The 24,098-nt window shown below is 46.2% G+C and overlaps 1 protein-coding gene and 1 long non-coding RNA gene across 4 annotated transcripts in view; one reads left to right on the forward strand and one right to left on the reverse strand.

The window, feature by feature from the left end:
• Positions 1-9,914: 9,914 nt before the first annotated feature.
• Positions 9,915-24,098, reverse strand: part of LOC113938081 — a 50,271-nt gene continuing 36,087 nt past the window's right edge. The window contains exons 2-3 of the long non-coding RNA XR_003524815.1: positions 12,294-12,380; positions 9,915-10,450 (exon numbers count right to left, since the gene is read on the reverse strand). This is a non-coding gene — a long non-coding RNA (uncharacterized LOC113938081). The remainder of the gene's footprint in view (positions 10,451-12,293; positions 12,381-24,098) is intronic.
• Positions 11,858-24,098, forward strand: part of HCK (HCK proto-oncogene, Src family tyrosine kinase) — a 39,057-nt gene continuing 26,816 nt past the window's right edge. The window contains exons 1-2 of one of the 3 annotated variants that reach the window (XM_027623202.2): positions 12,057-12,112; positions 15,154-15,221. The gene's annotated coding sequence lies outside the window, so the exon portion shown is untranslated. Of the gene's footprint in view, positions 12,113-15,153; positions 15,222-24,098 lie in introns of all 3 variants that reach the window. The other 2 variants (XM_027623208.2, XM_027623206.2) reach the window with 2 other exon arrangements.

Consider the following 24,098-nt stretch of genomic DNA (forward strand, 5'->3'; position numbering starts at 1 on the left):
TGGTTAAATAAGCCGAGGCTCACACATACAATAGGACGCCATACAACCATTAATAAAAATGAAGAAACTTTCTATGAACTGATAGGAAATTACTTCCAAGATAAAGTAAGTGAGGGGGGGTAAAGCCGGGTGCAGAGGAATGCACTTGGATTAGTGCTGTCTTTTTGTTTAAAGAGGGTGGGAAATTTCTTTGTGTATATGCACGGAATAGTTCTGGAAGGATATATGAAATAGGTTCCAGTTGTCACATCTAAGCTGGAAGAGTGTATATCTATAAAATAAGGAGAGGAGGAAACTTTCATGCTGTGTCTTAAATGTTGTACCACAAATATGAATTATAGAAAAGCAATTTTGTTAAAACCACTATTGTGATATTTATTGTACTCTGTAACACCATCTGTTTCCATGTCTGTCTGATCTCCCCCCCATCCGCCACTCCAACACACACACACACACACACACACACACACACACACACACACACACACCGTGTGAGGGGAAGCAGGATAGTCAGTTCTGACTCATTCCTGCGTTCCCTGGAGCCCAGCATCACACCCAGCACAAAGCGAGTGCTCAGAAAATTTGAATACATGTTCATAATGACTACTGTCTCCAAGAAGACCCCAGTTAGTCTAGCCTCATAGTATTCCTGCTCTTGTGTAGACTACTCCCTACATTGACTAGGGATGACCTGGGTAATCAATGTGATACTTCACCTTGCTCTCCTGGATCACTCCTTCTTGGGGGAGCCTGCCCCCCTGTCAGGAGCACACTCAGGCAAGTCTTATGGAGAGGTTCGCTTGGTGAGGAATGGGCATTTCCTGCCAATGGTCCTGTGGGTGAGGCATCTTGGAAATGGATCCTCAGCCCCAGTCAATCCCTCAGATAATTCCAGGCTGCTCTTGACTGCAGCCTCATGAAAAATCTCAAGTCAAACCACTGAGCTAAGCTGCCCCCTAATTCCTGACCCACTGAAATTGTGTGTGAGATAATAACCCTTTATAATGTTTTAAGCTGCTAAATTTTGGGTAGTTTGTTACACAATATATACCTAATGCAATCAGTATGTCTTTATTAAGCATTTACTGAATTTCAGTTCTGTGGGGGAGTGCAAGAGAAAAAGAAATGCTTCTGCCTTCAGGGAAATAGGCCATGTGCACATGCATTCCTTCAGCTAACATTTATTTTTATTTTTTTAAAAGATTTTATTTTTCACCCAACGTGGGGTTCAAACCCACAACCCCAAGATCAGGAGTCACACACTCCGCTGACTGAGCCAGCCAGGCACCCCTCAGCTAACATTTATTGAGCACTTACTATATACCTGGCCCTGTGTTGAATGCTGACTCATAGAATGTTGGCAATTCAAATACACTGTAGGACAAGAGGGAACTTTCTAGAATGATAGAAATGTATATCTTATGGGATTGAAGTTACATTGATGCATATGCATTTGTAAAAACTCAGCAAATGTACACTTAATCTTATGCACTCTGTTATATGTAATTTTTACATAAAAAATACTGTAAACAGGGGCGCCTGGGTGGCTCAGTCTTTAAGCGTCTGCCTTCAGCTCGGGTCGTGATCCCAGGGTCCTGGGATCGAGCCCCACATCGGGCTCCCTGCTCTGTGGGAAGCCTGCTTCTCCCTCTCCCACTCCCCCTGCTTGTGTTCCCTCTCGCTGTGTCTCTGTCAAATAAATAAAATCTTAAAAAAAAATACTGTAAACAGGGGCACGTGGGTGGCTCAGTTGGTTAAACATCGGACTCCTGATTTCCACTCAGGTCATGATCTCAGGGTCCTGAGATAAGACGCCCCCATGGGGCTCCTCGCTGGCCGTGGAGCCTGCTTGAGACTCTCTCTCTCTCTATCCCTCTGCCCCTCCCCCCTCTAAAAAAATTCTGTAAACAAACATTGAACTCTAGTTAATAATATGTGGGCTGAAGTAATTTACTTTGAAATGCATTTTAAAAAGATGCATTGATGATGGGGCACCTGGGTGGCTCAGTCAGTTAATCGGTTAAGTGTCTACTCTCGGGTCAGGTCATGATCTCAGGGTCCTGGGATCAAGCCCCCCACCCACCCACCCTGCTGGGCGCTCAGTGGGGAGTCTGCTGTCCCTCTGCCCCTCCCCCTACTCGTACTCTCTTTCTCTCTCAAATAAACAAATAAAATCTATAAAAAACAAGATGAATTGTTGGATAGCTAGATGGACCGACATGTGATGAAGCAAGTAGAATGTCCATGGTAAGTACTGTAGGGGTTTTGTTGTAAATCCTTCAATTTTCCTGTATGTTTGGAAATTTTCATAGCAAAATGTTTGAGGAGAAGACCTTTCAATAACCACATATATCAGTCCATTAATTACACAAATAAAAACAAATATAGTCTAGTTTAAAAATGAAAAAAACAAAAACAAAAAACCTAAAAAACAGTCACCATCTCTTCCCCCTGCTTCCAATGTTCCTATCTTCTTCGGTGACAACTTCTATTCTTGTCAGCTGTAAAGTTGACAGCTGTAAAGCCCCTCACCTTTCTCTTTGCATTTACATACAGATATAGGTAAATACAAAACCGTGTTACCTTTTTTTTTTAAGATTTTATTTATTTGACAGAGAGAGAGACACAGCGAGAGAGGGAACACAAGCAGGGGGGAGTTAGGAGAGGGAGAAGCAGGTTTCCCGCAGAGCAGGGAGCCCGATGCGGGACTCTATCCCAGGACCCTGGGATCATGACCTGAGCCGAAGGCAGACGCTTAACGACTGAGCCACCCAGGCGCCCCAACCATGTTACTTTTTAAATGAGTGTACTTTCATACTATTCTGCAGTGTGTCTTGGAGATCCCTCCATGTCAATTTGTGCACATTGCCTCAGTTTTAAATTGCTGAGTAGGATGTGCCTTGTTCAAGATGCAAAGCTCAGAGAGAAGGTCTTGTCCAAGAGTAGACAGCATATCAGAATTGCTGGGACGGGAACCCATTCTTCTCGTTCTGGGGCCTGGGCGCACCCCGCGGGAGTGGCCGCCACTGAGTGGGGGCAAGGCTGGGACCCAGGCCCTGTTATTTCGCAGAATGCTGGGAGGCAGGTGGCAGGTCTGGCTTAGCACCCCCGCCCGCTGAGGTGACCTGCCTGAGCTTGCATGCACCCGGACCCAGGAGGAAGTCCAATGAGTGCTTCCTCTTTTCTTGCCCTCCGGGGACGCTAGGGGAAGGCAGGGGGTTGTGAAACTGAACTGTCCCCCAACCCCCTTGGGGGGGGGACGGGGAAACCCGTCAGCTGAAGGAGGCCACGCAGCTGGGGGCAGAAAAACAACTTCTTGGGCTCCCCTCAGCACCCCCATTCCTGCCTAGTCCCACCATACCCCTGAATAGGAGGTCAGCTGACTCTAGGATGGTACCTGGTGTAGGTAAGCTTCCAAGGCACCCATAGTCTATCCGTTCAGCCACAAGAGAAAGCCCCAGTTCATCAGCTTCTGCTGCCATTTCCAAGGCTGATTTTCCACCTGTCTGTGCCCAGGGGCTTCAGGCACCGAGGGCACAGAAGTGTTTGTGGTTCATCAGTCAGGCCAGGCTGTTCCTCCCTCCAGTCTTTGTCAGGCTGTCTCTTCTGTCTGAAAAACCCTTTGCCATGATCTTCTGTTAGTATCCTTTAAATGTCAACCTATCACCTCCTTCAAGAAGTCCTCCTTGATGCACCCCAGGCTGGACCAATGTCCCTCCTACTTGGTCCTACAATATCATGCACAGCATTTTCCACTCTATCTAGGTTATCGGTTTAAGTCTTTATCTCCCTAATTCATTTGGATGTTGCTTGAAAACTATCTTGTTCATCTTTTTGTGCTTCCAGCCCCTGGCAGACATGCACATAATAAGCCCTCAATAAATATTAATAGAATTAATCAAAGAATGAAGGGTTTGGATCTCAATGCTATTCCTCACTGGCTATTTACAAACTTTGAACTTCAGTTTCTTCATCTGTAAAATGGGCACACGAATAGTACCTTCATGGAACTTGCAAATAAGCAGAAGAGACAGACAATAAACAGATTAACTTATTATAAATATGTACATGAAAAGTCCTCTGGAGAAAACTAAGGCAGGGTGAGGGAAGGAGCAGGAGGTGATGCAGAATGGGGGAACTTTAGGAAGGGGCATCAAGGACCTCTTGAGGTTGTTGTGAGTTTCTCAGGGGCTGGTCTTCTCAGATTTTCATTTGCCTCTCTTGGAAAATGAGGGCAGCAGTGACCTGCCTGGGAGGGTATTGCTGTGAAATGAACACTGGCTACTTTGCAAATAAAAGGGGAAATATCTGAGCCCTGAAATAATGGTTGTGGCTCTCTTCCCCATTCCTCATACTGTTTTGAATATAGAACAATCAACAGTGGTCCCAAAGAATTTGAAATATGAAATGCAAATGCCTTCTGAGATAGGAAAATATATTTTTGAAAGAGCCATCATCTGACTCACTGTAAAGTGAAGCCTGCGTTGTTCCCCAGCTCCTGCCCTCCCTCCAGGACTGAGCCCTGGGATGTGTCCTTTAATCCGAATTTGTCTCTCTACTCCTCCGTCTCCAGGGCACACTTACTGAGTTTGTGTACTCATTACAAGCACCGGCTTTGGAGGTACACTGGAGACTCACAGACCTGGGTTTGAATCCCAGCTCTGTCGCTAGCTGGCTGTGTGACCTTGAGCAGGTGTCTCTACCTCTCTGAGCCATCCATTTATAATCATTCTTATCTCAAAGAGATTAAATCAAATGATATAAGTGAGGGCACAATAATAAGAGCTTTTAATGCAATAATTTAATGATCTGGTGAAGTAGGTACTCTTATCATTCCACTTTGCCGATGAGAAAGCAAAATCACAGCTAGTGAAAATTACTCAGTCTAGCTTCAGTGCCTTTGCTTCCATCATTCCTCCATCCCTGACCCATTGTCAAGTACACACCAAAAACTTTTCTTGACTTTTTCATCCTCTAAAAATCCTACCCAGCCTCAATTCTACCTCTGTCTCTGATATTTTTTTAAGATTTTTTTTATTTTTAAGTAATCTCTACACCCAACGTGGAACTCAAACTCACAACCCCAAGATCAAGAGTCACATGCTATGCAGACTGAGCGAGCCAGGTGCCCCTGAAGTCTCTGATTTTTAAATTGACTTTTAATTTTTGAGTAGTTAATATATTCAAGTGGTCCAAAATTCAAGAGTACAAAGGGTATACTAGGACCAGTAAGTCTCCTTCCCTGCTCTGTCACCCTGCCCATCAACACTTGTTATTATATCTTTTTGATTATAATCATTCTAATGTTGTATAGTGACATCTCATTGTGGCTTTAATTTGTATTTCCCTAATGACTAATGATAATAAGCATCTTTTCATGTGCTTGTTAGCTATTTGTATAATTTCTTTGGAGAAATGTCTATTCAAATCTTTTGTCCACTTTTCAATTATGTTGTCTTTTTATTGCTGCGTTGTAGTGTATATATATTTGGGATACCAGTCCCTTAGGAGATCTGTATTTGCCCCCATTCTGTGCATTGTCTTTTCATTTTCTTGATTGTCTCATTTGCTGCACAAGCTTTAATTTTGATGAAATCCGGTTTATCAGTTTTTGTTGTTTGTCACATTTAAGAAGGCTTTGCTTAACCCAAAATCATGAAGACTTTTATAGTTTTAGCTCAAACATTTAGGTCTATGATCCATTTTGACTTATTTTTGTGGATGGTGTGAGGTAGGGGTCCATTTCATTATTTTGCATGGGGATATCTAGTTCTAGCACCATTTATTGAAAAGACTATTCTTTCCCCCACTGAATTGTCTTGGCACCCTTGCTGGAAATCACTTGGCCATAATGTAAGGGTTTACTTCTGGACTCTCAATTCTGTTCCATTGTTATATATTTCTATCTTTATGACAGTACCACACTGTCTTGATTACTGTAACTTTATAGTAAGTTTCAGAGTCCTCCAACTTTGTTTCACTTTTTCAGGATTGCTTTGCTGTTCTGGATTCCTTGTGTTTCCATATAACTTTTGGGGTGAACCTGTCAATTTTTTTTAATAGATGGGAATTATGTTGATCAATTTGAAGACTATCGTCACCTTGACAATATTAAGTCTTCCAATCTAAGAAGAAATGTCTTTTCCATGAGATATCTTTCCCGTCCTATGAGATAATTTTGTTTAGGTCTTCTTCAGTTTCTTTCAAGGGTGATTTTTTAGTTTTTGAATTATCTTGCACTATTTTTGTTAAAATTATTCCCAAACCTTTTATTCTTTTTGGTGATATTGTAAATGAAATTGTTTTCTTAACCTTATTTTCAGATTGTTCATTGCTAGTGTATAGAAATTCAATTAGTTTGGGGGCACCTGGGTGGCTCAGTCAGTTGAGCATCTGACTCTTGATTTCAGATCAAGAGATCAAGGGTCATGAGATCAAGCCCCATGTTGGGCTCTGTGCTGGGTGTGGAGCCTGCTTAGGATTCTCTCTCCCTCTCTCCCCTTGCCCCCCACCCAAACAAACAAACAAACAAATAAATAAATAAAATACAATTAGTTTTTTTTTAAAGATTTATTTATTATTTATTTTGAGAGAGTGAGAATGAGAGAGTACATGAGAGGGGGGAGGGTCAGAGGGAGAAGCAGACTCCCTGCTGAGCAGGGAGCCCGATGCGGGACTCGATCCCGGGACTCCAGGATCATGACCTGAGCCGAAGGCAGTCGCTTAACCAACTGAGCCACCCAGGCGCCCAAAATACAATTAGTTTTTATACATCCTCATTCTTTTTGACAACAGCTTGGTACTCCATTAGTGCATTATCATTTATTTTCCTAGTCCCCAAATGATGGATATCTAGATTATTTCCAACCCTTTCCTAGTAAAAGTGGTGCTGTATTGACTTCCCTTGTACATACCCATGAAGTCTCAGGCATTCTGATCTTTTTTCTCTCTGAGCTCTTACGACTGTCAGTTGCCACCACCCTGGCCCATGCCACCATCATATTATCCTTGGATGACTGCCTCAGCCTGCTCATTGGGGTCCCTGCTTTCCTCATGCCCCTCCAATCCCTTCTCCACCTAGCAGCCAGACAGATCCCATTAAAACACAAGCCAGTGTGGCTTACTCCTCTGCTCAAAACCTCCCAATGGCTCCCATCTTGTGTCAATTAAAGTTTTATATCAACACCAAGACTTCTTGGCCTCACATTCTGATTTCACTACCTTTCCAACGTCATTTCCATCACTCTCCTCTGCACCCACTCTGATCCAGCTACGTGGCCTCCTTTATCCCTTAAACACACCAAGTGCGGTTGCACCTCAGGACTTTTGCCGTTATTGTTCCTTCTGTTTGGAACATGCTTCCCCCAGATTATCACATGGCTCACTCCCCCAGTTCATCAGGTCTCTGCTACATGCTACCTCCTCAGAGAGGTCTACCCTGACCACTCTGTCTCAAGTCACATACCAACCTCTTGCTCTGATTTATTTTTCTTGTAATCCTATCACCCTTGCACATAAGATGTCAATTGATTTTCACAATGATTCACTGAGATAAATACAATTGTTATTTCCACTCGATAGATGAGGAAACTGAGGCTCAGAGAAGTGATTTGATTTGTTCAAGGTCATTCAGTTGATAAATGGCAGTGCCAGGGTTTGAACTCTAGACTGATGCCAAAGATGCAGCATTTAGCACTACTTCTTGTGGTTGGCTATATTCCCCATGACAATGAATGAATGAATCAATCAATAAAATGTTTGCCACCCCAAGTACTGGTAAGGCAGTGTTTTAGGATAAATTTGTAATTGTATAAATGTTCTTTGATGCTAATATGAGTTAGACGGGAAATACTTTTTTTAATTAAAAAGAATGACAATACCAAATAGGCAAGGATGTGGAGAAACTGGAAACCATATATTGCTGGTCGGAATGCAAAATGGTATAATTGCTTTGAAAACCAATGTAGCGGTGTATTAATCAGGTTAAAATATACACTCACCACTTGACCCAGCAACTCCAGTCCTAAGTATTTACTCAAGAGAAATAAAGCATGTCCATACAAAGGCTTGCACATGAAGGTTCATAGCAGCTTTCTTCATGTAACCAAAACCTGAAAACAACCCAAATGTCCATCAGCAAGTAAACGGATAAACAAATAGTGATACATCTAAACTGTGGAATACTACTCAGCAGTGAAAAGGAACAAAATACTGCAACATGTAACAACATGGAAAATCTCAAAAGTAATATGGAAGTAAGAGAAGAAAGACATAAAAGAAACATACGGTATGATTGCATTTATTTAAAATTCTAGAAAAGACAAAGCTAATCTACAATAGACAAAAAGCCAAAAACAGGCAATGAAGTGGGGGAGAAGTTGACTGCAATAGGGTATAAGGGAATTCTTTGGAGTGGTAGAAATGTTCTATATCTTGATTAGGGTGGTGGTTACACAGGTGTATACCTTTACCAAAATTCATCAAGCTGAGTATTTTAATGGTGCATTTTATATATAAAACTATGCAAAAATAAAGTTGATAGGAACTTTGGAAACACGCACAGATTTTTATTGCAGCATTACTTCAATAGCAAAAAGAGGGGCAGGTGGAATTGGCTGTTAACAGGTCAATGTTTCAGCTGTCTGTGGTCCTTTGCCATCAGAATGACAAACTTGTGGAAGAAGGTGTAGCTGATGGTAATGATGACCCTCTCGTGTTCCCAGAACATGTATCTCTCTTCCTGGAGGCTCTCTCTCTGGTGGCTGGAGTATGCATGGGGCAGGCTAGAAGTGCTGAAGGATTAATACCCCCCAAGAGCATCCCTCATCCAATGTCTGCCAGGAGTTGGTACATAAATGCCCCAGCGCCCTCATCTTCCAGGAAGGGTAACTATGAAGTGGGAATACTACAGTGTCTCCAGAATTCCCCCTCCAGCAGGAGTGAGTTCCAGGAGCCCACAGTTGTATAATTGGTTGCAATGCTCTCTTAATTGGCTTTCTTCCCTCTCCTATCTTATTCACCTACACCACTACGGTGTTTTCTGCATCTTCCAAATAACCTACTTTCAGGGGCGCCTGGGTGGCTCAGTCGTTAAGCGTCTGCCTTCTGCTCAGGTCATGATCCCAGGGTCCTGGGATAGAGCCTGCATCGGGCTCCCTGCTCAGCGGGGAGTCTGCTTCTCTCCTTCTGCCCCTCCCCCGCTCTTGCTGTCTTTCTCTCTCTCTCAAATAAATAAATGAAATCTTTTTTTTTTTTTTAAAGACTGATGGATGATACCAAGAGTCGGTCAAGATGTGGGGAAATGAGGGGAGGGGGTTGGGGGGATGTGGTAACTGGGTGATGGACATTAAGGAGGGCATGTGATGTAATGAGCACTGGGTGTTCTATAAGACTGTTTGAATTAATTTAAATAAAAAAAGATGTGGGGAAATGTTAGAAGAATTTTGGCAGCAGCCATCTGCAAGCAACCATCATTCTTGGCAAAGCAAGTCTTTACAAAATTCTTACACCCATCCGTCGGGGACGTGGTAGCCCAAAGCTGTGTGCCATCTAGATGTCCATGACTAGGGGGATGGACAAATAAACTGTGGAGATGTAGACAATGACCTTCAGCAATGTGGCTAAATGTTAATAACAGGGATGGAATGGGGGGAGCACAAAATTAAGTACTATTAAAGTAAATTAAACACAGAATTAAAATTATTTCTAAAGGGGCACCTGGGTGGCTCAGTTGAGCATCCAACCCTTTGTTTCAGGTCAGGTCATGATCTCAGGGTCCTGGGATGGAGCTCCACATCGGGGTCTGCACTCAGCGTGGAGTCTGCTTGAGACTTTCCCTCTCCCTCTGCCCTTCCCCACCTAAAATAAATAAATAAATCTTTTAAAAATTTATTTTTAAAATCACATATGTGTATTTCAGCACAGATACCAAACACATAAGAGCAGGGTCATTATCTTTTAATTCATGGTTCTGCCCGTCCCCCTCCCCCCACACAAATTTAGTTATGTTTGGAGACATTTTTGGTTGTCACAAGTGGAGAAGGAGGTTGCTACCGGCATTTAGTAGGTGGAGTCCAGGAATGTTGTTCATCATCCTACGTTGCCCAGGACAACCCCCCACAACAAAGAATTATGCAGCTCAAATGTCAATAGTACTGAAGTTGAGAAGCCCTGTGTAGCCCCCGCACTCAGCATAGTATTGCTGAATGAATGAATGAGTGAAGAGATGATGGTAGCCTGAAGTGGCTGGTAGCAGTGGGAATACAGAAACGCTGTAAGATTCTTACACATCTTGGAAGTGTACTTGGCAGAATTCAGTGCGACAATACCTCTCTTTTTCCAGGAGATGTGCTCTGTCCTTGACTGGTCCTGGGCACATCTCATTCATGTGGGGCCTCCAGTTGCCCTCCAGCCAGGCATCCCGCCCCCTCAATTTTCAAAGTCATCTGAGCTGCAGGAAACCGGCCAAGAATGAGCCAGGGCGGTGCCTGCGGGTGAGAAACTTTGCATGCCCTTTGAATCGCGCGGGGCCTGTGGAGCAGAACCCGCAGACCACAGAAGTACCCGGAAGGCTTGGGACACGGTGTGGGGGAGGGGCCTGGGCTCGTAAGAGTGGATTGAAGTGGTAGGGAAAACCGATCAGAATGCTAAAGGGGGTGGGGGTTAGAATCCTGTGAGAGTGCCGAGGATAGGGGTTAGGATCCTTGGGGGCTGAGTTGGAATCCTTTGATGAGGGGTTAAAATCCTTGAGGGTAGCGTTGGAATTTTTTTGGATGGATCGGATTGGAATCCTGAGGGGTGGATTAAAATCCTTTGGGAACAAGATTGGGATTACCCAGGAGCAGGATTAGATTCCCTGGGGTTAGGGTTATGAATCTGGAGGGCTGGGTCAGAATCCTTTGAAGAGAAGGGTTAAGATCCTTTGCTTGGCTGGATTAGAATCCTTGGGGGCAGGATGAAAAAACTCCGGTTGGCTGAGGCTAAAAAATCCTTCAAACGTGAGATTCTAAATCCTTTTGGGGGCAGAATTAGGATTTTGGGAAGAGATGGTGTTGCAGTTCTTGTGAGGACGGGTTTAATCCCTTTGGGGACCGCATTAGGGTTTGGGGAGGCGGGGATTATAATGCATTAGGGCAGGTGTAAGGTATTTGGAGGAGGGGGTGGGGTTAGAATCTTTGGGGGACGGATCAAAATTCTTAGGGGCAGGTTTATTATCCTTCTGGGCGGGGTTAGGATCCTTAGGGGCAGAGTTAGAAGCCTGGGATGGGCGGTGTTTAAAAAAAAATCCTTGGGGACTCCTGGGTGGCTCAGTCGGTTAAGCGTCTGCCTTCCGCCCAGGTCCTGGTCCCAGGGTCCTGGCACCGAATCCCTCATCGGGATCCCTGCTCAACGGGGAATCTGCTTCTTCCTCTGCCTCTGCTCCTGCTCTCATTCTCTCTCGCTTTCTCTCAAATAAACAAATAAAATCTTTATAAAAAAGTCTTTGCGCGGTGAGGGGCGCCTGGGTGGCTCAGTCGTTGGGCGTCTGCCTTCGGCTCAGGTCATGATCCCGGGGTCCTGAGATCGAGCCCCGCATCGGGCTCCCTGCGCCGCAGGAAGCCTGCTTCTCCCTCTCCCACTCCACCCGCTTGTGTTCCCTCTCTCACTGTCTCTGTCTCTATCAAATAAATAAATAAAATCTTAAAAAAAAAAAAAAGTCCTCGGGCGGTGGGATTAGGGTGCTGGGAGGTGGGGTGTGGGATTAGAGTCCCTGCGGTGGGGTTAGACTCTTCAGGGGCGGGGTTAGGATGCATGGGGGTGGGGTTAGAATCGCTCAGGGCAAGGCTAAGGAACCCAGATAGCCTGTGGGTGCCACAGCGTCCCTGGTCCCAGCCGGGACGCACCACCGAGGCCTAGAGGCCAGTGGGAGGGGACGCGGGCGGTTCAGCGTCCGGGGAGCCGGAGAAACCGCGCGGCGCCCAGGCCCCTCAGAGCAGGGCCCTTGCTTCTTCTCGAAAGTCAGCTCGTCTCCCTTCGGGCACGGGCACCCCGGGACCCCGGGGGCTGCGGAGCTGGGGGGGCGCTCGAGCTGCGAGGATCCCGGCTGCCCGCAGGACGAGGAGCGGGAGCCCAGGTGAGTGGCGCGGACCCGGCCGCTGAGCGCCGCCTGAGGGTCTTCGCTGCGGGGGAACAGGGGGGAGCCCGGGGTGGTGGGCAGGGCCGGCTGGGGGGCGGCGGGGAGGGGCGGCGGTGGGGGGAGCGGCGGGCGGGCAGCGGGATGAGGGGCTGGCGGAGGAGACGGCCCGGCTGCGAACCTGGTGAAGCTCTTAGGGAGGGGAGCTCTGGCCACCGAGTGACTTCGATCCAGCCTCCGCTTCTCGGAGCCGTCCAAGGTTCCCTTTCTGCAAAAGAAAAGAAAAACGAGAAGGAAGGGATGGGGCTTCACGGAGACCGGGAGGGGAAGGCCCTTACGGTTCCTGGTGGGGGTGGGTGACGGGTCACGGCGGGTTGGCAGCGGGTCGGCAGCCGTCGTGGGGAAGGGGACAGCTGGACGTAGGCGTGACAGGCGAACCACACCCGGGCGGGGCTGCAGCTGGGCCGGCTCGCCGCGCTCCCGCCTCCTCCCGCGCTGGGCTGGTCCCCAGCAGGTCTGGGTCAAAACTCAAAACCTCCCGGACAGACCACAGGGTGTCTGCCCCGTCACTTTCCTCTTCGTCAGACCTTGGGCCAAGTCGCTCTCTCTCTCCCAATTCCAGTTTCCTCCTCTGTCAGATGGGGCTATTATTCTTTCTCCAAGGCTATAATGAGCTAGGGTCCGTGGGGGTCATGCAAGGGGAAGTGGGATTCTGGGAGCAACCTGCCTGTTGACCTTGAGCAAGGGATTTGGCCTTCCTGTGCCTCCGTTTTTACACCTGTAGGATGGGGATATTAATAATAACGACTCCCTCACAGGGTCGTTTTGAAGGTTAGGTTGTTATTGATGGAAAGCTCTTAGAGCACGACGTGACAGGTATACATGTTAATACATGTGAACTATTGTCATAACTATCACAGTCTAGCCCAGTGCTTCTCAAACTTTGGCAGTATACCAGAATCACCTGGAAGGCTTGTTAAAACACAGATTTCTAGGCCCTGACCCCAGAGTTCCTGATTCAGTAGATCCACCTGCGACTCTGAGAATTTACATTCCCAGGTGATGCTGTCGCTGCTGATCCAGGGACCACGCTTTGAGAACCACTGCTGTAGACTTTGGCCAGCACAGAGAAAGGCTTCAATAGATATTGGTTCCTTTATCCCATGGCTTTCTCTTCACTATCCATTTTTTTTTGGGGGGGGGGAATGTTAAAATAAAGAAAAGTGAAGGGAATAATATACCAACTATCCCATGAACCCACCACCCAGTATTAAATGTTAGCATTTTGTTATGTTTGCTTCTGATTTTTTTTAAATAAAATTATTAAAAGTGACAGATAAAATTGAAGCCTCTCCACCTTGTCTCTCTCTCAGTCCTGCTTTTCTCCCTCCCCAGAGGCAACCATTGTCATGAAATATAGTCCTTTCCAGTCTGTGCCTTTAAGAATTTATTACATAGATATGGATGCATAAATAATACATGAAATTGTTTTCCTGTGTTTTAAAGATCTCCAAAAATGCTACCCAGCTGTGAGATTCTTCATCAGTGTCGTTTTTTTCTTTCCGTTGCCTGACCATTAAGTTGTTAGGGTCTAGTCAGCATGAGAAACAGAGGCATACATAGTTCATTCCTTCTCAGTGGAGTGTCCCAGCAGGTGACCACCCTACCTTATTTCTCATTTCCCTGTTGCTGGACATTCAGGTGTGGAACAAGGTATTTATGACAACAAACCATTGTGCTGGGATCATCCTGGATGTATGGCCCTGATGGGGGTGGGAGGGTACAGGTGTTTCTTGGGAAAACCCCAAGAGGGTGGATGGGTCTCCAGAGGGGGCATCTGTGGCCCTCTCTTATCGTGTGGGAGGAGGACTAAGGCCTGGAAGGGTCACCCAGGGAGTCTGGGTCAGAGAGGACAGAGTGTCTGGGGCTGCTGACCTCTCAGGGTCGCCGTCCCGGGTTTCCTGTTCTCCACTGCTGGAGAGGAAAGATCTTCATCTGCCTGACACTTGGTAGAAACTCAAGCAATGGAAGCATGACTCCTTTAAAAAAAGCTTTTTGGATAACAAATATTTTAGTTTATTTTTGTATAGTCTTTTTTGTGCACTTTTTATTTAACATAATCAGTAAACTGCTGGGTATATACAATTTTCATCCTACTTCTTTGCTTAGCACTACATTGTAAACATTTGCCCATGTCATTAAAATATCCTAGGATTTTTTTAAATTGTCATTTTATTTTTTAAGTTTATTTATTTAGTTAAGTAATCTTTACACCCAACATGGAGCTCGAACTCATGACCCCAAGATCAAGAGCCGCATGCTCCTCCAACTAAGCCAGCCAAGTGCCCCAAAATATCCTTGGATTTTTTTTATTTTTTATTTTATTCTTATTTTTTTTTAGGATTTATTTATCTGAGAGAGAAAGCAAGCAAGCACACAGAGGGAGAGGGAGAAGCAGTCTCCCCACTGAGCAAGGAGCTGGATGCAGGGCTAGATCCCAGGACCCTGGGATCATGACCGGAGCCGAAGGCAGATGTTTAACTGACTGAGCCATCCAGGCGCCCCCCCTTGGATTTTTTAATGGCCACATATTATTCCACTGTTTGGGTGCACTATGATTTGTTTACCCATCCTGGGAAAGCACTTTTATGTAGTTTGCAATTTGTAAATTCTTTGGAGTCAAAATTCACATAGCATGATGAACTTAACCATTTTAAAACTAACAATTCGGTAACATTTAGTACATTCACGGTGTTGTACAACCACCACTTCTATATGGTCCCCAAATATTTTCATCTCCCCAAAAGGAAGCACTGAACCCATTAAAACAGTCATTCCCCTTCCTCTGTCCCCCCAGCCATGGCAACCCCCAGCCTGCTTTTTGTATTTTTGGATTAATTTACTCTGGCTTCTTCCACATAAGCTAATGTTTGCAAGGTTCACCCAAGTTGTAGCATGTATTGGTATTTCAGTTCTTTTTATGGCTGAATAATATTTCATTGTATGTATATACTGCAATTTGCTTATGTATTCATCTGTAGATGGAAATTTGGGTTGTTTCCACCTTCTGACTGTTGTGAATAGTGCCGCTGTGAGCATGCGCCTACAGGTATTTGTTTGAGCACCTGTTTTCAATTTCTTGGGTTTATACCTAGGAGTGGAATCACTGGGTCATATGGTAATTCCATGTTTAACTTTTTGAGAATTTGCCAGATTGTTTTGCACCATTTTACATTCCCATCAGCCATGTAGAAGGGTTCCAATTTCTCACCTCCTTGCCAACACTTGCTGTTTTCCTTTTTTAAAAATTCCTATTATTATAGCCATCCTAGTGGGTGTGGGAAGCATGGATCTTAATCTCACCCCTAACCAGGCTGCTCCCTGGGGGCCCTGACTCCTGAGGGTGAGGAGAAAATTGTCTGCATTCAAGGGACCAGCCAGGTCTTGCACTTTAAACGCTTCCTGGAAAGTAAGGGCAAAGACACGTTGGTCTCCTAAACCACTGTATCACTAACATAGAGTAGGTGCCTGGCACATAGTAAGGCCTCAGAAACTTTGAACGTAGGAATGTTGAACAACCTCTCCCCTTCCTTGCCTGAGATACTTCAGCACATAGGTGTATTTCAGTTGGCCCCACGTAGTGATTCTTTTTAACTAGTTCCCAAGTTTTAACGTCAAGAGAACTCACACAAATCTGGATTTCTGTCTTTTGAAAAACTATGAAAGTTGGTAATGGTGAGACTAGAGACTCTGTCTCCCATGCCCCGCTGCTATTCACTCATGGCAGGTGAAGTTTTGCAGGGGCTGCCCTGTAGACTACCCCTGAGCTGTTGGTTTGCACCACCTTTTCTTGGATTACTTTCCTCAAGTGGGTACCCCCGCAGGCCCCTAAGGCCATTTGAGTTTTCAAGTCCTGCCCCCCCATCATGACAAGGCCTCTCCTTTTATAGAAAAGGAACGTCAGGCCCAGAGAGGCTAAGCAGCTTTCCCAAAATTACACAGCATACTAGCTATACAATCTCTCTTAGCCTCCATCTTTCTAAACAACCCCCACAGCGCTTTGATCCCCACCCCGTGTTTCCAATTTCCTCCACCCCAGGGCTGGGAGCTTTAATATATTTCCAGGGTCCTGGGTAATGATGCAGAAGAAACCCTTGCAAAATGCGCCCTTGTTCTTGGCCGGTGCCCGTGGCCGCACATGCCGCGCCCTCTGCGTGTAGCTGCACCCTCCAAATGGCACTGCACTGGGGCCTGCTTTCCTGATACTACCTTAAGACACCCACCCAAGCTCTCACCATCACCCTGAAATCCTTTGGTCTAGGAGATTTGGGTGCAGCCAAGCGAATAGGAGACGTTTCCTCATCTCTGCCAGAGAAATGAACCATAAATAGAGCACGGGAGACCAAAGTGTGAGTGCCCACATTGCCTCATAGGAGCTGCGATGCGTTCAGCAAATCCCCTCACTCTTTGAGTCTCAGATTCCTCGTCTGAAAAATGGGAATAACGATACTACCTCCCAACTCACGTAGTACAAGTCCTTTGATGTCAACACACAAAAAACTATACTCCGTATTTTCTGCAGGCATGTATGTCTTAGTTCGAGTTTCCTTAGAAGCAGACCCTAGAAAAGGTGCCATGTGCATTTACTATTTAGTCTGTTTGGGAGAGGATCCCAGAAAACCCTGGGAGGAGAGTGGGGAAGTGAGCCAGAAGAGAAGGCGGCCAATAAAAGTGTGTTATCAAGCCAGTCACTACCGTGGGCACTGGGAGATCACTTCCGCTGGGAGCCCTGGGAGCCCTGGGAGCCAGTGAGCATGCGCGGCAGGTGAGGGACCTTGGGAGCCAGTGAGCGTGCGCGGCAGGCGAGGGAATTGAGGTATTTATCCTCCTGCTCCTGTCAGTCACTGGTTGAAGGCTGCTCCTGGAGGATGATATTTCTCTAGCACTTCCACTTGCCAAGCTCACGGGCAGAGCAGGTGCCAATGGCCACAGAGAAATCTCTCAGGCAAAGAAATACAGAGGCTGCCAGCCGGAGTGCTCTGAGATGGTAAAGGGCAGAGTGGAGGGTGGCGCACCGACAGATACCCGTGCGTGCGTCCATACGCGTGTGAGTCAATGCAGAGGCAGCGGCGACCTGAGGGGGAAGGGGTGGCCATGGAGAGCCTGTCAACGGAGTAATCCAAAGGCACCTTAGATCTATCTGTAAGGCTTTCCTTTTTAATAAGGACGATGTACTTACTGTCTTACCAGGTGATGAAAGGTAATTTTAAAAACAAAATACATACCCTCCAAAACAGAAAAGAAACTGAGACTCTGTCAAGTATAAAAAAACAGCTGTTGAAAGGTCAGAGCATGCGTTGTTGCGGCTTCAAGGTTTCTATTTGTGGGGGACAGACTAGGGGGCAGCTGACCTTGGAGCATCATGGGAAATTAGAGTTAAAAGTTGGCCCCCGGGGGCCAAGTGGCCCCCCTGCCCTGTCTGAAGGGGGCAATCTCCACTCAGTTCCAGTCAAGGAGGGGCTTCATTCTTCTCGGAGCAGAGATGAAGAAACACGGATATCCCTTTCAATTTAAACACACATTTATAACTTGTTTCAAATCAGGGCACCCGGGAAGCTGAAGGAGACTTCATTCAATTATTCAAGAATTTACTGAGCACCTACTGTGTCCTCGTTTTACACACTGAGATAGAGCAGTGCACAAAACAATCACCACCCTCATGTGTCTTACATTCCAAGGATGACAGATGATAAACAGATCCCTAGGTAATTTATTAGTGTTAGTTCAGGTGCTTTGAGAAGCAGACTCTCATCTCAGATTAAATATGCAAGAAATATATCAGCGTGAATGCATGTGGGGGCAACTAGGAGAAGCTAGGAGAGTCAGCACATGGCAAGGCATGTTGGACTCCAAATGAAGAAGAAAGGGAAGGAGGGAAGGAGGGCAGGAAGGAAGAAGCAAAGGAGAGGTGGAAGTATCTTAGACTCCAGTGCAGTTCCAAGGAAAGCTTGGCAAGGCTGTCGGGGAGCCCTTAGCCACAGCCTCCTGTCAGAGGTCCCCCTGGCATGGCCTGCCTCAGTATTCCTGCCACACTCCATCACTGGCTGGAAACAGCCCATGGCAATAGTGATGATGGATGGCAGCTGAGGCCATTGGTCAGTTCCACTCTCTGCAGTCGGAGATCTGAGAGGCCCATCTTCGTGGCCGCCACATCAGCTGCGGGTAAAGCCATGAAGAATACAGCTGGGAAGGGCTAGAAAGTGATGAGAGTTGACGGTGGGTGTTCCTATTCTTTTTTTTTTTTTTTTAAGATTTTATTTATTTATTTGACAGAGAGAGACACAGCGAGAGAGGGAACACAAGCAGGGGGAGTGGGAGAGGGAGAAGCAAGCTACCCGCCGAGCAGGGAGCGCGATGCGGGGCTCGATCCCAGGACCCTGGGATCATGAACTGAGCCGAAGGCAGACGCTTAATGACTGAGCCACCCAGGCGCCCCGGGTGTTCCTATTCTTAACCAGGGTGATGAGGGAAGGCCTCTCAGAGCAAGTGAGATCTGCAAAGAGACTTGGGTGATGTGAAAGACGCGTTTGGGGTGAGGAACATTCCAGAAAGTAATATGTGCAGTGGCCCTGAGGTGGAAGCATGTTTGGGGAATTGAGGAATAGCGAGAGGCTAGTATGGCTGGAAAGGAAACATCAAGGGAGGATGGCAGGACTGCCGGGTTGGGGGAAGCCCCGATCATGGAGCCTTGTCAGCCACAGAGGGGTCTTGGGCTTTTATTCCAAGTGAGATGGGAGTCCCAGGAGTTGTTAAGCAGAGGAGGCATATGACCTGATTTATATTTTAAAAGGCTTGCTGGTCTATAAGAGGCAGAATGGGGGTTCAAACCCGGCTCTTTGTGACATCAAATCGCATCCTATAGGTTCCCAAACTTGCCTGCCACCTGCTTACCTTAGAGATAAAATTATCCTAAGGAGGTTCACAATTGCTCTTCAACTCTGGACTTGATCAGGTGACCCGGAGGTAACGAACATGCTAGGAATTGACTACCTGTTTAGAACAAGTAGTTGACACACACGCATGTCAGAGCCAGCCCTCTGGCCGAGTCAGGCGAATGACCAGAGGTCTTGAGTTCCTCTTCAGGGTGTTGCTCTGTCACTTGCTGTTGTGTAAACCAGGGCACAACACTCACCCTCTCCAGGGTTGCTGGTCCACCTGTATAATGAAGGTCTCTCCAACCCCTTCCTGTTTGCACAGTCCAAGTTTTGAGCTCTTTGATCAGAAAGAAGCTGAGGGTCAGGAAAGGCAAGAGATGAGGAGTCAGGGGTGAGCCCCACATGTCCACTAGGAATAACAGTCATTTGGGCGTTTAGGTGTTTCATTGAGAAAACAGTCAGCGAACCAGAGGAAGGGAATCTGTAGGGCTCTGCACACCTGGAAACTCTTCCAGAAACTGTCCCTGATGGGGGAAGACATTTTCTCCACCTGCATGGCTGAGCTGTACTGAGAAGGGAAAGTTCCTCTAATTGGACAGTCTTGAGCCTGGGGCCCCTGGAGGTCTGCCTTTCTAAACTTCCGGTTTGGGTTCCTCAGCCTCATCCTGCAGTTCCCCACTGTAGCCTCTGGGGTTGACCCCAGTGGAGGATGAGAGGCAAGAGAGCTGGTTTCTCATTCTACCTGCCACTGACCACCCGGGAAACCTCTCTGTCGTGGAGTTCCATTTCTCCATCTGTAAAATGGGCTCTTAATTCTGGTCCTGCTGACTTCAGCCAAGTATGGTCAGGCCTGTGGAAGGTTGAACACACATTTACTCCATAAGTGTATAGGGAGGGCCTAATACATGCCAGACACTTTCTAGGCATGATGTCAGTGCCATCAGCTTCTTGGGGTCCACATTCCACCACATCCTCACCTATTCTAATGGATCTAGTACCCCTTCTCATCCATCAGAACCTACTATCCATGAAGTCTTTGCCATAAGCCATTTACACTTAGGTATGAATTACAATCCCTGGTAAGAATTTCCTCTGCACTGGGCAGCACTCTTTGAGGTTTAAGCGGGGCAGAAGTCCAACTCAAACTGGCCCATGCAGGAGAGGGAGATTTTTGGGAAGTCCACGAACACATCCGCTTCAGGACGAGCTGCATTCAATGGCTTGCGAATCTGTGTTTTCTCCATTTCTTGGCTCTGCTTTGCAACTCTTTTCCAGCCAAAGGCCAATGGATGACTCTTAATGTCCAGGATGGAGTCACGTGTCTACCTCTGCTTCTGTTACTACAACTCTGCTTGGTCAGACTTGGTCACAGACACCTCCCCCCTCACACACACATACCTATAGCCGGAGGTTGAAGTCAGTTCTACCCCAATCCATGAAATGAGGATGAGAGAGAGGTGGTTCCCAAAGGAGGGCTGGGGAGCTGTTCTCAGAAGAAGGGGGAGCAGAGACTATGCAGGAAAGAACTATCATCCAACATCTTGCTTCATATTTGGAGAAACTGAGGCCCAGAGAGAGGTTGGGAGTTGCCTGAGCTCACACAGTGAGCTTATGGCAGAGGTGAAACCAGAATCCAGCGCTTCTCAGCCCCAGCCCTCACAGGCCTCTGCTTGAGCCAAAAAGGTCCTTGAAAACCATCTCCTGCCCACTCCACAGGATGCCCAGGCAGCACCCTGGCCTCTCCCCCTTGGGTTTCACTCCGACCATGCAGGAGGAGTCCCTGAGGCTCCACAGCCTGCATGGGGACCTTGGGAAGCACCCAGGGCAAATAAACTGACCTTCCTCATTTCCCTTCCATGTAACGCCTACAGAAGCTGAGGGGGCAAGAATCGAGTTTCAGTTTCCAGGAGCTTCGCAGTGACCTGAGGAAGTGTCTTTGCCAGAGGTCAGCAGTTCTAAGCTAGTCTGGGACCAGGCAAACAACTTCTGCTCTCAGAGCCTGGTTCTGAGTCACATTAGATAAGAATCATGTGTTCAGAGGTTTTAAAAAGCTTTTCACATCCCTGTTACCCAGGACCTCAGGCCGTGCCTGAGAAGCAAGGGCCTCCTACTTTACAGGGCAGAAAATACAGCTTGGGGGAAGTGATCTACCGAAGGTTACATAGCCAGCCAGTGGCAGAACCAGGATCAAAACCCAAGTATTCTGACCCCAAGTTCAATCCTCACTCCACTACATTAGTGGATCTCACATTTTAGGGTGTATAAGAAGCTCCTGAAGAATTATGAGAAATGCAGATTCCAGGCCTTCATCCCTAGAGACTCTGCTTCATTCCATCCCGACTGTAGCCCAGCAAGAAGCAGTGAGGACTATTTGGGTGCGAGCAGTAAAAATCCGATTCAAACTGTCTTAGACAAAATTGAGAATTTATTTGCTCATAAACTGGAAAAATCCTGAGGTTGGCAAGTTTCAGGCATCGCTGGATCCGGGTGTTCACACATGTCTTCAGGAATCACTCTGTCTCCATCGCTCCGCTCTGCTGACCTCTGTGATGTCTTCACACTAAGACTGTGCCTCTCTTCATGATGTCAGAATGACTCCCAAGTGCTCCAGTTCCCTACACCTACACCTACACCTACATCAGCTTATCCTTATAGAAATAGAGTGCCTTTTTCCTAATTTTCCCAGCAAAATCCCAGGGCCAATTCTGATGGCCTCAGTTGGGATCACATACATACCTATAACTGAATCAACCACTGCTGGTTGTCAGGGGGAACGTGGAATCCTCTGATTGGCCAGACGTGTATCAAGTTGTCAATGCCTGAAGGCAAGGGAGGGGTTAGCCTCCTGAAGCTCCTTGCATTGTGTGGAAGAAGGCTGGTTTCTTTTTCTTTTTCTTTTTTTTTTTTTTTTTAGATTTTATCCATTTATCAGAGAGAGAGAGAGAGAGAGACAGAGGCAGGCAGAGGGAGAAGCAGGCTCCTTGCTCAGCAAGGAGCCCGATGTGGGACTCGATCCCAGGACCCTGGGATCATGACCTGAGCCAAAGGCAGACGCTCAACCGACTGAGCCACCCAGGCGTCCCAGAAGGCTGGTTTCTCAAGGAAAATCCAGGTGGTGTTATCAGAAGTGGGATGGATGCTGAGGAAGCAAGAGCAAATAGTGTTCACTACTTCTCAACTAGAATGATCACACAAATCATCTGGACCTTGTTGAAATGCACATTCTGATTGGGGGCAGGCTGTGATTCTGCATTTCTTTTTTCTTTCTTAAAGATTTTATTTATGTATGTATTCATTGGGGGGGAGGAGCAGAGAGGAAGGGAAAGGGAGGGGGAAAGAATCTTAAGCAGACTCCTCGCTGAGTATGACCCAGATGCAGGGCTCGATCTCTCAACCCTGAGATCATGACCTGAGCTGAAACCAAGAGTAGTACGCTTAACCAATCGAGCCACGCAGGTGCCCCTTTGGAACATTCTTGACTTTCCCCAAATCTTGACTGAAATCCTCCCCATTCTTCAAAACCTAAATGTTATCCTGCTGTTCATTATTATAAACAGGTTGCTTTTTCTATGACCATATTAACATACACATGTTAGTAGCAGAACCCAGATCTATTCATTTTACAAAAATGGCTTGATATTATATATCTTTTGAAGTTTGTTGTTTTACTCATTAAGTATCTTGGCGTTCTTTGCATGGCTTTGATTGTCTTTGCCAAAATATAACAGCTTCTTTGCGACTTTGGAACATAATTCTGTATGCTCAGTCTTCCCTTTTCAACTCAGTCCCTGGAACGGGAACCATGTCCTGCTGCTTTTATTTTGGACTGATTACAGGCTCTGGGCATGCATTTATTCCCTAACTGTGATTTAAGCTCCTACTATGTGCCAGGGAGATGCTAAGCCAAGCACTGAAGGACACAGAGGGGAGTAGGAGCAGCCTCTGCTGTGCTGCAGTGATGGAAACGTTCTGGGTCTGCGCTGTTGCGTTGAGCAGCTCCCAGCCACAGGTGGCTATTGAGCACCTGAAACATGGCGAGTCCTAAGGGAGATGGGCTATACCTGTAACATACACCCTGGGATTATAAGACTTAGTGTGCAAAAAACAAGTATAAAGTATCTCATTGATAATTTTTTTAACATTTAAAAATTGTATTTATTATTTTTATTTTTATTTTTAAGTAGACTCTCGGCCCAATGTGGGGCTTGAACTCACCACCCCAAGATCAAGAGTCGTACACTCTACTGACAGAGCCAGCCAGACACCCCTCATTGATAATTTTTATACTTTTATAAAAATTATGTTAATAATTTTTGACATGTTAGGGAAAATAAATGTACCTTAAAATTAGTTCACTTGTTTCTATTTACCTGGAAAGATATGTCTGTAGAAATTTTTAAATTATATACATGGCTCCCATTACATTTCCAGGTCTGGTGGTCACAAAAATGAGCATGTCTGAGGCCACGCCATGCCAAGCAGTGGAACAGTTCTCCTGGTTTAGGGGGACAGTCACATTTTATACAAATTTGACTCCTGCCAGTATATAACTTTTTTTTTCTTTTAAAGATTTTATTTATTTATTAGAGAGAGAGAACACATGAGAGGAGCGAGGGTCAGAGGGAGAAGCAGACTCCCTGCCGAGCAGGGAGCCCAATGCAGGACTTGATCCTGGAACTCCAGGATCATGACCTGAGCCGAAGGCAGTCGCCTAACCAACTGAGCCACCCAGGCGCTCAGTATATAACTTTTTAAAAATCATATTTTATTGTGCAAAAATTGAACTAATGGGAACTCCCTATTTTCAAAAGTCAACTTCTTGGGGCGCCTGGGTGGCTCAGTCAGTTAAGCATCTGACTCTTGATCTCAGCTCAAGTCTTGATGTCAGGGTTGGGAGTTTAAGCCCCATGTTTTCTTCGGGCCTACTTAAAATAAATAAATTAAGTAATAAAATAAAATAAAATTCAAATAAAAAGTTAACTTCTTAAGTGTTGCTGTATCTCTAAGCTCCTGGGTCAGAGGAATTGCAATCTGTGTTTGCTTTATCCTGC

Source organism: Zalophus californianus, chromosome 8, assembly GCF_009762305.2.
Source record: "Zalophus californianus isolate mZalCal1 chromosome 8, mZalCal1.pri.v2, whole genome shotgun sequence".
Taxonomy (NCBI): Eukaryota; Metazoa; Chordata; class Mammalia; order Carnivora; family Otariidae; genus Zalophus; species Zalophus californianus.